The following is a 14735-nucleotide window of genomic DNA, read 5'->3' on the forward strand; positions in this document are numbered from 1 at the left end:
GTTCAATTTAACCTTTAATTTATATTGTGCTTCAGTAACATGTAGTTAAGCATTTCACTGAGCACACTCCACGACTGAGAACGTCTGCTAATTGTCTTGATGTATGTTTCGTGTTGGGCCCCCACTACCCTTCTTCTTGTTTATCAATATTTTGAATCAACCAAAACTGTCAGTGAATGATCTTTATGACACGAGTGTAATATCCGGAATTTCCTGTGTGCAGCTTCTGAAGGCATAATTAAATCCCTCTGCAACAAATTAAGAAGAATCTACGTTTAAAGATATTCAAATGTATCAGATTACACGTTCTAACGTACTTGTAGCCGGAGAACGAGTCAACAAGTTACAGGAAAAGGCCACAAAGAAACGAAATCGTCGCAGACCAGTCACTTCACTCACATGACGCCTATTTTTAGTGAGAGTAGGTTGCTGCAGAATATTAATTATGGACGTCACCCACTTGTAGAGGATGTCTTTTTTCAATAACATAAAGCAGTTCTGTTAGAAGCTTGTAGTGTCTATTTAAAAAAAATTCTTTCTAATTGTCAGTAATACAACAAACAATCACGAATAATACACTGTCCAATTTTATGAGATACAGGCGGTGAAATGTCTAAATTACGAAACTTCTTCCTACATTAGTATTTTAAGCCTTTTTTAGGATAGGATAGTGAGGTAATAAATACGAATGTTATGATTTAAAAGCTTATAAAGGAACTTCCAGCTACCGACAGGTATTCCGGTAAGACAGGAATTTCAGTAAGAGAAGTCATAATCGTCTACGAATAAATGCAACAATAGACGATAGCCGATTGAAGCTTACAGTGTCTGTCTTAGGTACTAGAACGTGACTCGCCAATAGGGAACCATATAAGCAGCAACAGAATGCTGAACACCAACTTACAATTTGTCAACGTGAACTGTTACTAAATAATAATAAATTACTGAAACTAGTTGCCTTTCGTCTTGTTAGAATTTTTACTTACCTGTTGTCGGGTTCAAGTCACCTAGCAACACAGCCTAAGATGGTACGATTCGTAGTGATTATTCATAGAATTCTGCGAGTTGTGTAGCTGTCGGAAGAAAGAAAGAAGTAAATATTTAATGTGGAGAAGTGTCTGAAGTTATTTGCATATAAAATCACAAGGTAAATTTGATGACATTACTTACAATATTATATGATTCCAAAAGATAACTTCAGGGGCACAGATCACTTGTTTATTTCATAACATATAGGCTTTTACGGCCGGCGTCTTCATTATTTAAATTTTCCGGGCTAGGAGGACGTGGACCATCTGTAAAACTTCTTCTTCCTGACGTTTCGTTGCTAACAGCGGGCAACATCTTCCGAGGCGAGTCAGCGAATGGTGCCCTCTATGCGCTCTATATGAATGGGACCTCCACGGAACGGCAGCCGGTCGTTGACTGACCTACGAAGATGTTGCCCACAGCTGGCAACGAAACGTGAGGATGAATAAGTTTTACAGATCGACCACGGCCTCTCAGATCGGAAGTTTTAACTAATGAACACTTGTTTATTTGTTCGCCTGATATGTCAATTACACAACACTACTCACACCTTGTCACAGACAACATCAATATGCTTTACATGACATTAACAAACCAATGAGAGTGAAGTACACCAATATTCAAAGATTTTGCTTTAGTCAGAGACTGTCTTTCGTCATCACTGCTCCAGCACAAATTCTCTGAACATTAGCTGAAGCTACAGTCCCTGTATTTGAAGAGTGAATGGAAGTTGTTAGGTTTCTCGAGAATATATTTTGTTCTGTAATTTACCGAATTGCCGAACGTGACCAACGTATGTATGTAGCTGGGATGACACCTTCTGCTCCACAGTATGTATAGATATTATTTTATGTGCAGTCGATTTTAGTGTTACATTACCACATTTTCAGGCCTCCCTATAATATCAAAATATCTTACAAGGCCTGAAGGTGGTTTCAGTGTAACACCGAAACCGATTGCAAGTAAAATAAGATCTGTAAATACCATTACTAAAGATGAAGATATAGTAACAGTTGTCTGGCAAGACAGAGGTACAGAGACATAGACTTTATTTTCGTAAGTGATTCTGTAATAGCTGTTCCCAGCAGCTCTGTTAGTGCTAATCCGACTTCATATATGAATAAATCAATAACTCGAGATTCCAACATTCTTTACAGTCAAATCACGTAGGCAGTTATAGATACTGTGGAGGTCTATATGGTGAATACCATGAACACAGCTGATTCTGTAAACGACTGCGTTTCTGAAGACTACTGAATTGATATTTGATCTCATTAGGGCCTCTTTCCTCACGTTCGGCTGACACAAATCTCCTGATGGTTGACTGCGTCGCTGCCATGACGATGAGTTATCTGGTTCATCCTTAGTACCACAACCAGAAGATAGAGATGGGGACAGCCTCACGTCCATGGCTTGTTTCGTGGTTAGGACCTCACAGGAATGGCTAACCAAATAACTGTGAAACTAATTACAGCTCATAATTCTTGAACAGCACTGTCACTCCACACTCCAAACTGCTCGAATTCGCTGGGTAAGAAGCAACGCTGACCTTATCAACACCGAAAGACTCTCTCCAGACTTGAAAATGTCTGGAACCAAGTAATTGCACAGAAACACATAATAATCTACCTTATACACCAAAGAAAAAGTAGTAAGAACATTGGTGGCCAAGTTATTCGCAACAGTAGAAGTTAAAGTAGTTTCGTTACTTACTGGCGCCTTCAGAGGGACGAAACTAATTTTGTTCAGATAAAATTGTTATATGGAAAATGTGAACTCGCATTTTTTAAATGAGTTCAAAAATATTAACTGAATAAGCTGATGCACTATATGACGATTCACTCAACACTATTGTTTCTTCCCAATCTGATGGAAGTCAAGTTCAAAAATATTAACTGAATAAGCTGATGCACTATATGACGATTCACTCAACACTATTGTTTCTTCCCAATCTGATGGAAGTCAATCACTTCTTGGCGATCTTGACTCTTAACTACCTGCTTACTATGATGAATACAGACTCATAAATTAAAATTTCGCAAACATCGTAAAATTTTACTTTGCATACGTTTGTGTAAGAGATGCCTAATAGAATGAAGAAGTGCAGGTAGAATAACAATTGTAAAGCTTTGCACTTAACCTGTAATACTCATTTCCATTTCGATTAACTATTCATTGGCTCTCTGTCTAGGCTAATCATCCTTCATGTGAGAGTAAATTGAGTTTTAATTTTTAGATATCTATAATAAAATAACATAGATAACGCAGGTAACTTGATCATCAGGTCAATTTTTAATGTAGATTATCATTTACATTTCCACCAGACATCACAATTTACAGCATTTAAGCAAATGCAAAACTGAGCAGTTCATAGCGCCATAACTCAACAACTCCATAACTCAACATTTCATACCAAGATGACCAACATATTTGCTCAAAGATGCCACAATAACGTATCTATTTTGTACATCTGGAGAGACTTACTTATCAGTAACTGTTCAAGTAAAACTATAAATGCGTATCACATTATTTAAGAAAAAATACAGGAAACATTAAATACAATCATGGTGATTGTCAGGGTCAATGAATTTTGAAATATGTAGACAATATGCAGTTAGTTATGTTTTCTGGTGAATGATAATTTTTATGCTAAATTCACATTTTCTGTTTCTGAACATACAAGAATATTTCAGTTATGGTGCCAAAACTATACTTAATCTAAAATTACAGTTTGTTTACTGTTGGACCACACTGCAAGTTTTTCAATATGTTGTATTCTGTAACACTTGATGAAAGAATATGCATTGACCAGTTCCAGTACTCTAGTCCACCCAGAATTTTGTGAACATGAAAATGTTAGCAAAATTCTGACACCCAAAAGAATGAATCTGACCTAAGTTTAATTTTGAAAAAAATTGAAATAATTAAATCATATTCATGGCTAGTTGCTGAGATAAACTTTTCTGAAAGTAGAAATGTGCTAGTTATGTGTGTTCTACTCACAACAACATTTATTTGTTGAAAATCCATGTTTTGAACTAAAGCAATGGCGTTTTGTTTTTACCATAAAAGAAGTGACATAATTACCAAAATCTCTACAAAGAATATAGCAATATTTATATTTTTAAAACTCACAGATATCGGTTTAAGCCACATAAGGATTTACTTTGCAAGAAGTGAAAAATTGAAAGAACACCTACTACTTCTCATAAATAACTGCGAGATGCATATTATTCTATCATTTTTTTAAAATATGGTAAACTTGATAATTTTTTAAAGATATGACAGTATTTACAATACTGGGAAAATAAAGTATTAAATAAATACACAGATGTGACAGCAGCTAAGGGTATGAAAATTAATTTACTGTACTTATATAGCATTTCACAATAGCAGAATGCAAAACTATAAGAAAAATCATTAATCAGAAAGCTACAACTTTAATTTAGATAAATAATTGAAATATATCATATCCCTGTTTTTCAGTGAGGTATTGTGTTTTAAACTTGGAAAACAGTTAAAAATTCATTTTGTACAATATTTTTAGCAAAATTAGTAGACTGTCTTTCAAGTGTTTATAATTTCTGTAAATATGCAGATAAGTTCATCATCACTTTTCTGTACTTTTTAAATACTTTGCTCTTCTTTTATCCATTTGTTGCTAATTTATTGCTCATAGAAACCTGATGTCACTTCACTTTTATTTCACCTATTCCATGTGCTTTGTGCATTAATCGTTAATACATTATTTGGGCATAAAACACAACAGCATGAACCATATAAAAAGACATGTTAATAAAGTTATTGACTGAGCTTTTTTGGAAATTTTGATGATATACAAAGTATAAATGAACATTTAAAATTGCCAGTTGATGAAATAAGCATAAAATTCATTACTTGTCCTCATAAAGGAGATGCTAATTATTATAAAATATAGAACAATTGGTGGATTGCAAATGCAAATACACATGCATACACATTTTGTTACAAAATGTGTGTCATATCAGTCACGAAACATTAGCTTTGCTTGTAATGAAAAGTCCATTGAAGTTTGAGTAATTTGGAAACTCTGCAAGTAGTTATATATAGAAGGATACAATAACAAACAGAACAAACACAACAGAAAAGTATAGTTCAGATGCTCTGACAAGGGAAGTACAATGCTTCATTATATGTGGGTTTATACATAGAGAGAAAATCTGGTACTGTAGGAGGAGTTCAATTGAAACTATCCCTAACCAACAGAACAATAACAAATGAATAGTATCAATGGTTACGCAAGAGCATAAGAATAAGAAAAGGGAAGACTCAAGAATAAAGCTGAGTACCACTGATGGCAGCTACCTACCAGAATAAACTCACAATGCATGCTGGCATAGTAGATGACTGTCATACCATAAGAAATGTTACCATGAAGAGACTTGTCTGAAATTCAATCCTAGATGCTAGGCAAGATGTAAAAATTGAATATACTAATGTGTATAAAAATATAATAGAGGGAGGTAAACTTGGAAGTTGATGTAAGTTTGGTTACCTAATCTTTTTGTGTCTCTGCTGAAGACTGGCTCATAATACATCACACAGCTGGGATATTTGAGTTACTGAGAGAGGCTAAGAAACAACTAAACAATGCATATAATCAAAATGTAGAAAACTTTACTATATTCCCAAAATAAATTGTTCACTTCTCATCTTTGTTAGATACACTGTCGTTAATAATACTTGAATTTTTAATAAAATCCTTGGCTATTTCCTTAACAATATTACTATTACTAATATACTCTTCAATTCCCTATGTTTCCAGCTCCTTCTTAAAACTAACAAAATATTTCTCCTTTTCATCTTCTACGACTAAGTTATCATTACCATTACTCTTCCTAATATCACAAACATCAACATTGTTTTCTCTTTCCACCTTTTCAACATTGTTTCTAAGCCAAATTACATTTAATTGACTTTCAGTTGACAAAGTGTTCACATCTTGCTTTTCTGATTCCTTCATCTTATATCATCATGCATATGAATTACTCATTTACTGGTAAGTGAGAAATTGCTATCCAATCGTAAGTTGTTCTAAGCTAATTCTTTATCATGTTTCCCACTGAAGAATGTTTATTCATTTTCCTTACCTGTATTTTTAGTTTGACTGGCTGAGACTGACACTGACATTACACTTATGAATGGTACACACTCTTAAAAGAATTGCTGTTTACTTCACTTAAATCTTTATGTTCCACATAACCATTGTTATTATTCAGTCCACTCGCCCCTGACTTGTGGACTGACAGTTGGGTGACCATTAGCTTTTCACTTCTTGAATGGCTACTTTATCTTGTGTCCTCATGTCACTGTATCCACACAAATTTCTTTCTCTATAGCAAAGTTTCTACTCTCATTTCTGTCCCATTATCTTCCCTTAAAGTTATTACCATTATAATCATTGCATTCTCTTCTGTCATAGTTAGTGTTTTCCCAATTTTGATTCCTTCCCATATGTAGATGCATGTGATTGTTGTCATGTAGTAAGCCTGTTTTCTTTGTAATTCTGTCTAATTTGTCTACAAATTTTAAGAATTGTTCTGTAGTGTCATCTGGTCCAGACACAATGTCTCACTGTATTACAGCAGGCAACCTTGTTTTCAAAGCATCTTTGAGTGTTAATTCATCTAATGATTTCTTAAGTGTCCTAACTGATTCATCTGATTTTTACGAAAGTGTTTCATGATACCATACCCCACTCTGTAATATAGTGAATTCAAAAATTTCCTATTTATTCTGGCCTGTTCGTTTTCTGACCACTACTTACTGATCAATCCACTTCAAATTCTTCATAAAACAAGTCCACAGAAAAAATTTGATTTGCTTATGAGAAGGCTTATCTCAATTTTTGTGCTGTCACTCATGTTATGAACAAAATGGTCTTTGCAGTGTTGTAGTAAATGAATCTGTGACAAACAACAGGACTTTGAAAAGTTTTTCATTGAAATGTTAGATAACACAGTACATGAACTAGTAAAAATATTCTTACTAACCACATTGTTATTTTATTTAAAGCTTCAACTTTCATAGTGAGAACAACTAGGTACTTTCTAGTCTTGTCACATGTTTTTTGTTTATAGATTCGTTTTATTTTACAGTTTCACAAATTGTTTTATACTTTTCATCTACTCTGCTTCCAACAGTTGCTAATTTTGTGTCGACACTGCTTTCTAATTTAGAACTGCATTATTTAAAATAGTACTGACATTTTTAATTTCGTTATCAACATTTCCAGAGACAAAAAGGCGCTAAAATGTTGAACAATAGACCTTAATAAGGGGGGAGACAGTGGAGGTTATAATATATGATTACACAGAGATGTTAATTTTTGGACACAGTTAAAAACGGTCCACATAAAGATAAAAACACAGTTTGCAATGTGCGTTGCATGTAAAATATGCTGAAGTCACAGGCAAAAGATAAAAGTTGCCCACAGTATTAAAATCACACCAGAATGGTAGAACTTACAAACCACTGCGCAAGACAAAGGACACATGATAAAGAGTAAAAACTGGCAGGAGGAACCTACCAAGGAAGGGGAGGCCTGAGAGAAGGGATGAGAAGGGAGAGTGGGGGGCAGCAGAGGAGGGGGTGGGATGAAAAAATGAGACCAGTGGTGCACTAATGGGCAGGAGAAAGGTGGGGTGGGAGAGGGAAACCAAGCTGGGAAGGAATGCAGAGATGCAAAAGTGGGTCCACTACAAAGGTTGGGGACATAGGAGGGAGGAAAAGACCATTCAGGGAAAGGAGAGGGAGCCCTAAGGATGGGGGGAGGGGAGGTTAGAGTTGGTAGGAGGGGTTGATATCAGGGCAAATCTCATCATCCAGGAGCAACAGGCGATGGAAGAAGCATTGACAAAGGAGGAGTAAGGTGAGGGGATGGAGAGAAGGCCGGACAGAATATTAAAGGCGCAGGATGGGTGAGAGATAGAGAAGTTAGGTGGCACCACGAGGTGAGGGGGATTGAGTCTGCAGATGACGTACAGGGTTTGGAGTGTTCGAGGAAAAAGAGAAGATATGGGAAGCGGATGAGGTCATATAGGAATCATATGGGGGACAGGAGGTATGTTGTATAAACCTTTTCGGTGGGAGACATACCATGATGTATGAAAAGCCCTCTAGTGGTTAAGTTCTTATGATCGCTGCACACCTATGTAACATCGTGGTGGCTGAGCCAACAGAGGGCTCTATTGATCTGTTTTTTCTTCAGTTATTTTGTCGTATAGACATTTTATCTTTCATAGGTAAATTGTTGGTTGGTATAGGCAGTACATTATGTACATCTTATTTTTGACCATAAATTTACCATAAAAGTGACAGATCTATTTCCTTTAAATGATTTTATATGGTTAACTGCATTCGTCTTTTATATTATCACAATTGGTTTCTATAATAGTCATCAAAATTTAAAAGTCTGCTATATGTTCTTTACTTAATATAATTTGATCATATTATTGTTCTTAGATAAATGAAGAACACCAACAGTAGCGTCATCTTTGAAGTGTATAGGCAAACATATTTCTGGTAGCTACTGCACTTCAGTATGTCTTGTACAGTAAAGCCAATTGCAAAATGACTGTGTGGACAGCCGGAGTGGCCATGCAGTTCTTGGCGCTACTGTCTGGAGCCGAGCGACAGCTACGGTCCCATGTTCGAATCCTGCCTCGGGCATGGATGTGTATGATGTCCTTAGGTTAGTTAGGTTTAATTAGTTATAAGTTCTAGGCGACTGATGACCGCAGAAGTTAAGTCGCATAGTGCTCAGAGCCATTTTTGACTGTGTGGACAGTTCTACATGACGATGCTTTGCTGAGTGTATTTGTATGTTCTGACGATGCCATTATGACTTTATCACATTAGGACACGATGTGGAATGGGTATGCTCTACCCGATTTTATCTGTACATTTCCCAGTTTGTATGAGAGTATATCGTGATATGAAATGTTGTATTGTTTTGAAAGATACTGACCAGTAGGCGTATATAGTTTTTATATTGTAGATCTGAAGATGGTCATTACTGACAAACCAGTCGTTGTCGAAGAACTTTATATTGTGGTGAAAGACTGGAATAACAAAAAAAAAAAAAAACAAAAAAAAAATACTCTGTGTCTTTTAAACTCCAATGCCTTTTATTCGAAGATCAAATGTGATTTCCTTGTCCACACCACACATTCTGCATTTGGGGTCTTTTTCTATTATCCCTATTGTGTGAAGGTATTTTTTTGAAGTTACCATGGCCTGTCGATAGTCCAATCATGAGTTTCATTTCCCTCCTGTTTAAGCACAGCATTGAGAGACTTCTATTACAACATAGCTTGGGCATTAATAACTTGCCATGTTTTTGCTTTTGGACCTTAGACCAATATTGTGCATGCTTTCTCCTTGTCCAGTCTCGTAGTTTTATTTAGATCATCGCCCTGTTGATTGTCAGGACAAGTTCAGGTCCAATACATGGTGTCATCACCTCTATCCTGGCCAACCGATCGGCTTGCTCATTACCACTAATCCATGAGTGACTAGGGCCCCACAATAGGTTTACCCTATTGTTCTCCCATAGCTCCACAAGGCTTTGTGGCATTCTGTCCCTATCTTTGATGTTGTTGCAGAGACTGCTAGTGCTTTCTGGAATGCTTGGCTGTCTGAATAAATGAAAATGCTACGACCTCTGTAGCATCTCCGCAAATCCTTCTCCAAGGACACCCTTATGGCAGATATTTCTGCTTGAAACACTATGGCCATTTTCCCTAGAGATATTGCACTCTCCAGCCTTTGCTGCACTCCTTATACCCCGGACCCAACACCTTGGTCTCTTTTCGAACCGTCAGTAAACCAGACTATGTCCCCAGTATAATGTCGAAATTTGTTCTCCCAGAGCTCTCTACTTCCAATTATTACGTTGGAAGGCTTGTTGAAGCTGCTGGGAGTTGTTATGTACCATACCTATGTCCACCTTGCTCAGTATATTAGTATGAGATCCTAGATACCCCAGTGAGATCCTGTTTTTTCCAGCCTTTAACCCGTATGCTCCAGCTGCTGCTACCCACAAGTGTAATGGGGGTATGTCCAGCACAGTTTCAATCCCAGCAGTGGGGTGCTGGTAATTACGCCTGCAAATGCACCTTAGCAAGCCCCTTTGCAGCTACCTGCTGTTCTACATTTTTCCACCACGCTGTAGCCCCATAAGTGAATATAGGTCTTATTACCGTGCATACTCTTGGGGCTTAAGCCCCAATTTGTACCACAAACTTTCTTAGTACTCATTAGAGTACCTTTCGCCTTGGAACAGGTGCACGTTAGGTGACGAGTCCTCAATAGTTTCTCGTCCAGGGTTACCCCTAGATATTTCGCTATCCCCTACACCGGTAGAGTTTCATCGAGAAGCTTGAGATTACAGTCTCCACGTTCAATCCGCTTCCTCGTAAATGGTACTATAATGGTCTTCTTAGGACTGAATCTTAGATCCTGTTTCCTGCACCAATTTTGCTCAATGTTCAGTGCTCCTTGTGTCATAGCTCTGATTGTACTTCAAAATTTGCCAAACATTACTATGACAAAATTATCTGCTACTGTCTAGAGTTTAATTCCACAATGAGTTCATTCACTACAAGGTTCCACACTAGAGGGGACAGGACCCCTCCTTGTGGACAGTTTCTAGTGGTGTTGATTACTATTTTCTTTCTTACATTGTGGTGGTTTCTTAGTTTCTACCACTAAGCATGGCTCTTATCCATCCACAAATGGTGATATCCTAGCCATGCACCTCTGCTGCCTTTACTATAGATTCGAGGGTCGTGTTACTAAAAGCCCCTTCGATGTCCATAAAGATGTAGAGCGCTATTTCCTGAAAGTGTAGTGCTTTCTCCTTCTTCCCAACAAGTTGGTGGAGTGCCGTTTCGCACGATTTCCCTGGTTGGTACGCATGTTGGTTTATGTGTAAAGGGACCCTAGTTAACCTCCTCTACCTAACATGCACGTTGACCAGATTTTCTAATGTTTTAAGAAGAAAGGAGGACAGACTGATACGTCTCATATCCTTGGCCTTGGTATGATCAATTCTCCCTGGCTTTGGATTGAAAACAACCTTCACTGCCCTCTATACATTTTGAATGATTCCTTCTGCTAGGCTAACCCTAAATAATCTGCATAGGAATCTTGTTGCAGGAGAGCAAGAAAAATTCCATCTGGACCAGATGACTTTCAGTGTTCCCACCGCTCACTGGATTTTACTACAATCAACATATTCTCTGGCAGATTCCCAGTTCTCCCTTCGATTACCTGAAAACCGATATCTAACTGGTTTATGTTGTCCGTCAGAGTACACTGAGGAAAATGAGTGTTGAGGAGTAAATGCAGTGTTTCATGTGCTGTCCTCGTATACTCCCCATTCTCTTTCCTTAAAGTTCCTCCTGGATTAGTTGATATCGCAGCGAGGATTTTGTGCTGTCTGGCCTGAGCAGCCGTATTCTCTACCTCCTAACAGAATACCTTCCAGGATGCCTGATTTGCTTGCATAGTTACAATATTGTATTTGACAAGGGTCTCTTGATATTCTGCCCATTGTCCTTTCCTTCTCGCGAGGTTAAACAGTCTTCGTACCTGTTTTCTCTGTGATTCCATGTTGTTGTTCCACAAAGATACATTCCTTTTCGTGCACTTCTTGGTGATTGAATAGTTTTCATGGTATGAGGTCACGATGGCAGAGGTTGCTTCCTCTGCTATGTCCTCAAACTCTACTACATTCCGTATCGGAATACTGACTTCCGATATGCCTCCCAGTTCGTTTTCCTGGGATTCCTATAGGACATGGTCTGTCTAATGGCCATTTCAAACTCGAAGTCAATATATAAGTTGTCTGATGAGGATGGCTCTAAAGCCACATGCCATTGTTTCACGTAACTACCCGTCAAAGTGAAAGTGAAGGTTATGTCATTTACCTCTCTCTTTCTTATATTCCTAAATGTAGGTTCCTTGCCCCTATTGAGGATCTCTAAGTTAATTGCTAGATGAAATTCTAGAAGGTTCTCACCTCTGCTGTGGGTGTCCCACATTAAGTTGTGGTTATTAGCATTGCATCCAACCAATAGTTGGTCGCCCTGTTGTGCACAGGTTTCTGTCAGTCTCCTCACCTCCTGAGAAGGAGGAGCACTGTCCTCATAAGGAATGTATGTCGAGGCCATTACAAACTACCCCGTGACACCTTCTTCACGTTGCTGTATCCTGATGCCCACTAAGTCCCTAGAACAAAAGTCAGCCATCGGTATGAGGGGGATTCTATTTTTTACATAAATGAGCGTTCTGGATATCTTGTATTTCTAGCATAAACCAGCTTACCTCCAGTGCCACCGAGGACAGATACACCCCCTGTATATAAATATGGTTCCTGAATCAGGGCTACGCACACTTCCTGTCTTCCCAGAAGATGACTTACAGCAGCAGTGGCCCCTTTACCGTGTTGCCACCATTGTCGCTTCTGTTATCTTTGATTACCCTGAAAGCAACCTGCGAGGACCCCAAGAATAGTCGCAGGTCGTGTTCCCACATTGCCCTCAGGGACTTCTCTCTAACTTCCACCACCAGGGTTTGGCCATATGGTTAAATATTCCGGCTGATTGCCTTCCAATCCTCTGTCGACACTTCCGTGTTTTGAAAACTTATTTTCTCCATCAGAGTCTTCGGAGAGGTATCCTTAAGGACTTTTGGCACCCAAATTAATATCTTCATGGTCTTGAAGAGCTCAGCCACTGCTTTTACCAGTGGCTTCGCATCCTCCCACAGTGGCACCTTTTCCTTAAGCCAGTTAACTGTAACCACCCTTTCACAGACAAACACAAGAGCACTGTGATCCAGATAGACTCTCCTGAAATTGGGTCTTGGGCCAGCCCCCCCCCCCCCACCCCTTCCCAGTCTTCTCAAAGAGAACCATCTGCACAAGTTCCTCCAGCTGCAAGGTGATCTTGACCAGTGGATAGCCTTGCTGGATAACCTCCATCCTAAAAACCGAGCCGGCAGCGGTGGCTGAAGGGTTGTAGGTGCTTCAGTCCGGAACCGCTCGACTGGTACAGTGGTAGGTTCGAATCCTGCCTCGGGCATGGATGTGTCTGATGTCCTTAGGTCAGTTAGGTTTAAGTAGTTCTAAGTTCTGGGGGCCTGATGACCTCAGATGTTAAGTCCCATAGGGCTCAGAGTCATTTGAACCAAAAAAACTGAGACTGCAGTACTAAGGGTCTACTTCCCTATTTCTTGCCTTGGCTTTTTATAGACATGCATATCCTGAGAAGTGGCAGTCTTAGATTCCACCCTTTGTTCTCGTACTGTCTGCTCTCGATGCAGGTGTTTGTACACCCGCTCACCCTGGGCAGTCTTTCTTAGAGATCCTGTGCTCTATCCCTTCTAGTTCCATCCACTTTTGTATAGGAAGCCACTCTTTTCCTTCCTTTAGCTTTTGTTCCCTAACAAGTTTCCTCCTCTGAGCCCCAGACAAGTCTTTTATCCCAATCTGGTCCTACTTCTTAGTAACTATTCCCACTTCTTGAACAGGTCGGCCCCACTGTTCAGCTGAGGGGATGTTTTTCATCGGTTCCAGCCCTGATATTGGGTGTCTGCGGTCTCAATTTGCCCCTCAGTATTGCTGTTTTCTTTCGTGTTCATTTTGGTCCCAAGGGAGTTGGGATCTAATCGGTCCACACCACGGAAACCCCACATGGTTCTAGGCTAATTACTTAGGGAGGTTGCCTGGTATCCCTGAGGCTCCATTTATGACGCATCTTCCCATATGCCACACACCCCTTGGCACAGATCACATCACACCTTGAGTTCGGTATTGAGGAGTTTGGATAGGACAAGGAATGGATGTGGGATGACAGGTCGTTGTGGGGTATACTTAGTCTGGTCCCACAGCTGGCAAAACCCTCATCTTTTCATGAACACGGACAAGCCTATCCATCTGCACAGACAATGCTACTTCAAGGGTGTGTCCCCTGGGATGGTCGAAGGTCTTACTGGCCATGGAGGTAAGGCAGATGGGACGATAGGAAGAGGTATCATAGGTTTTCTTTGGGTTTAAGAACAGCAGGATGCACTAGGACCTCTACACTTTAGTGTAAAAGTCAGTGAAGAATATGACGTTATATAAGGTAGCCAGGACAGCGAGAAAGGAGGGGGACTCCTTGAGGTGGGTGTAGGTGATGCAGTCATGAGCAGGGGTGGTGTTGTGTTTGTAGAGGAGTATGAGTGTTCTAATGGGAGCATTTAAATCTGAGGGCAATAACTGATCCAAGAATTGGAAACTGGGTACGAGTGGTGGGATTGAGGTATTGGTTCGTTCATGGAGTGTGGGGAAAAGGGAGTTCTCAAAGCGGCGATCGCCAGGAATGGAGAAGACCTCACAGAGGTGAGAAACAAAATGGTTAGCCTTAATGAGGTTGTCAAAGAAGGGGCAGTCGTTATGGAGAAGGGAGTAACTTGGGTCAGAAAGGCTACCATTAAGACGGTGGAAGGGAGACCTGTACTTGGAAGAGTTGACAGGGAGATTGGCGTTGGATCGTGTACACGTCTGGCGCCAGTCCCTGCGTTTCTTTTCTGTTAAGAGGTTGCGTATGTGTCATTGTAATCGCCCATGAAGGAGGAATGTATTTCGGACACGGGTGTGGAGGAAGGAGCGGTAGATA

The sequence above is a fragment of the Schistocerca americana genome, chromosome 4 (assembly GCF_021461395.2).
Source record: "Schistocerca americana isolate TAMUIC-IGC-003095 chromosome 4, iqSchAmer2.1, whole genome shotgun sequence".
NCBI lineage: Eukaryota > Metazoa > Arthropoda > Insecta > Orthoptera > Acrididae > Schistocerca > Schistocerca americana.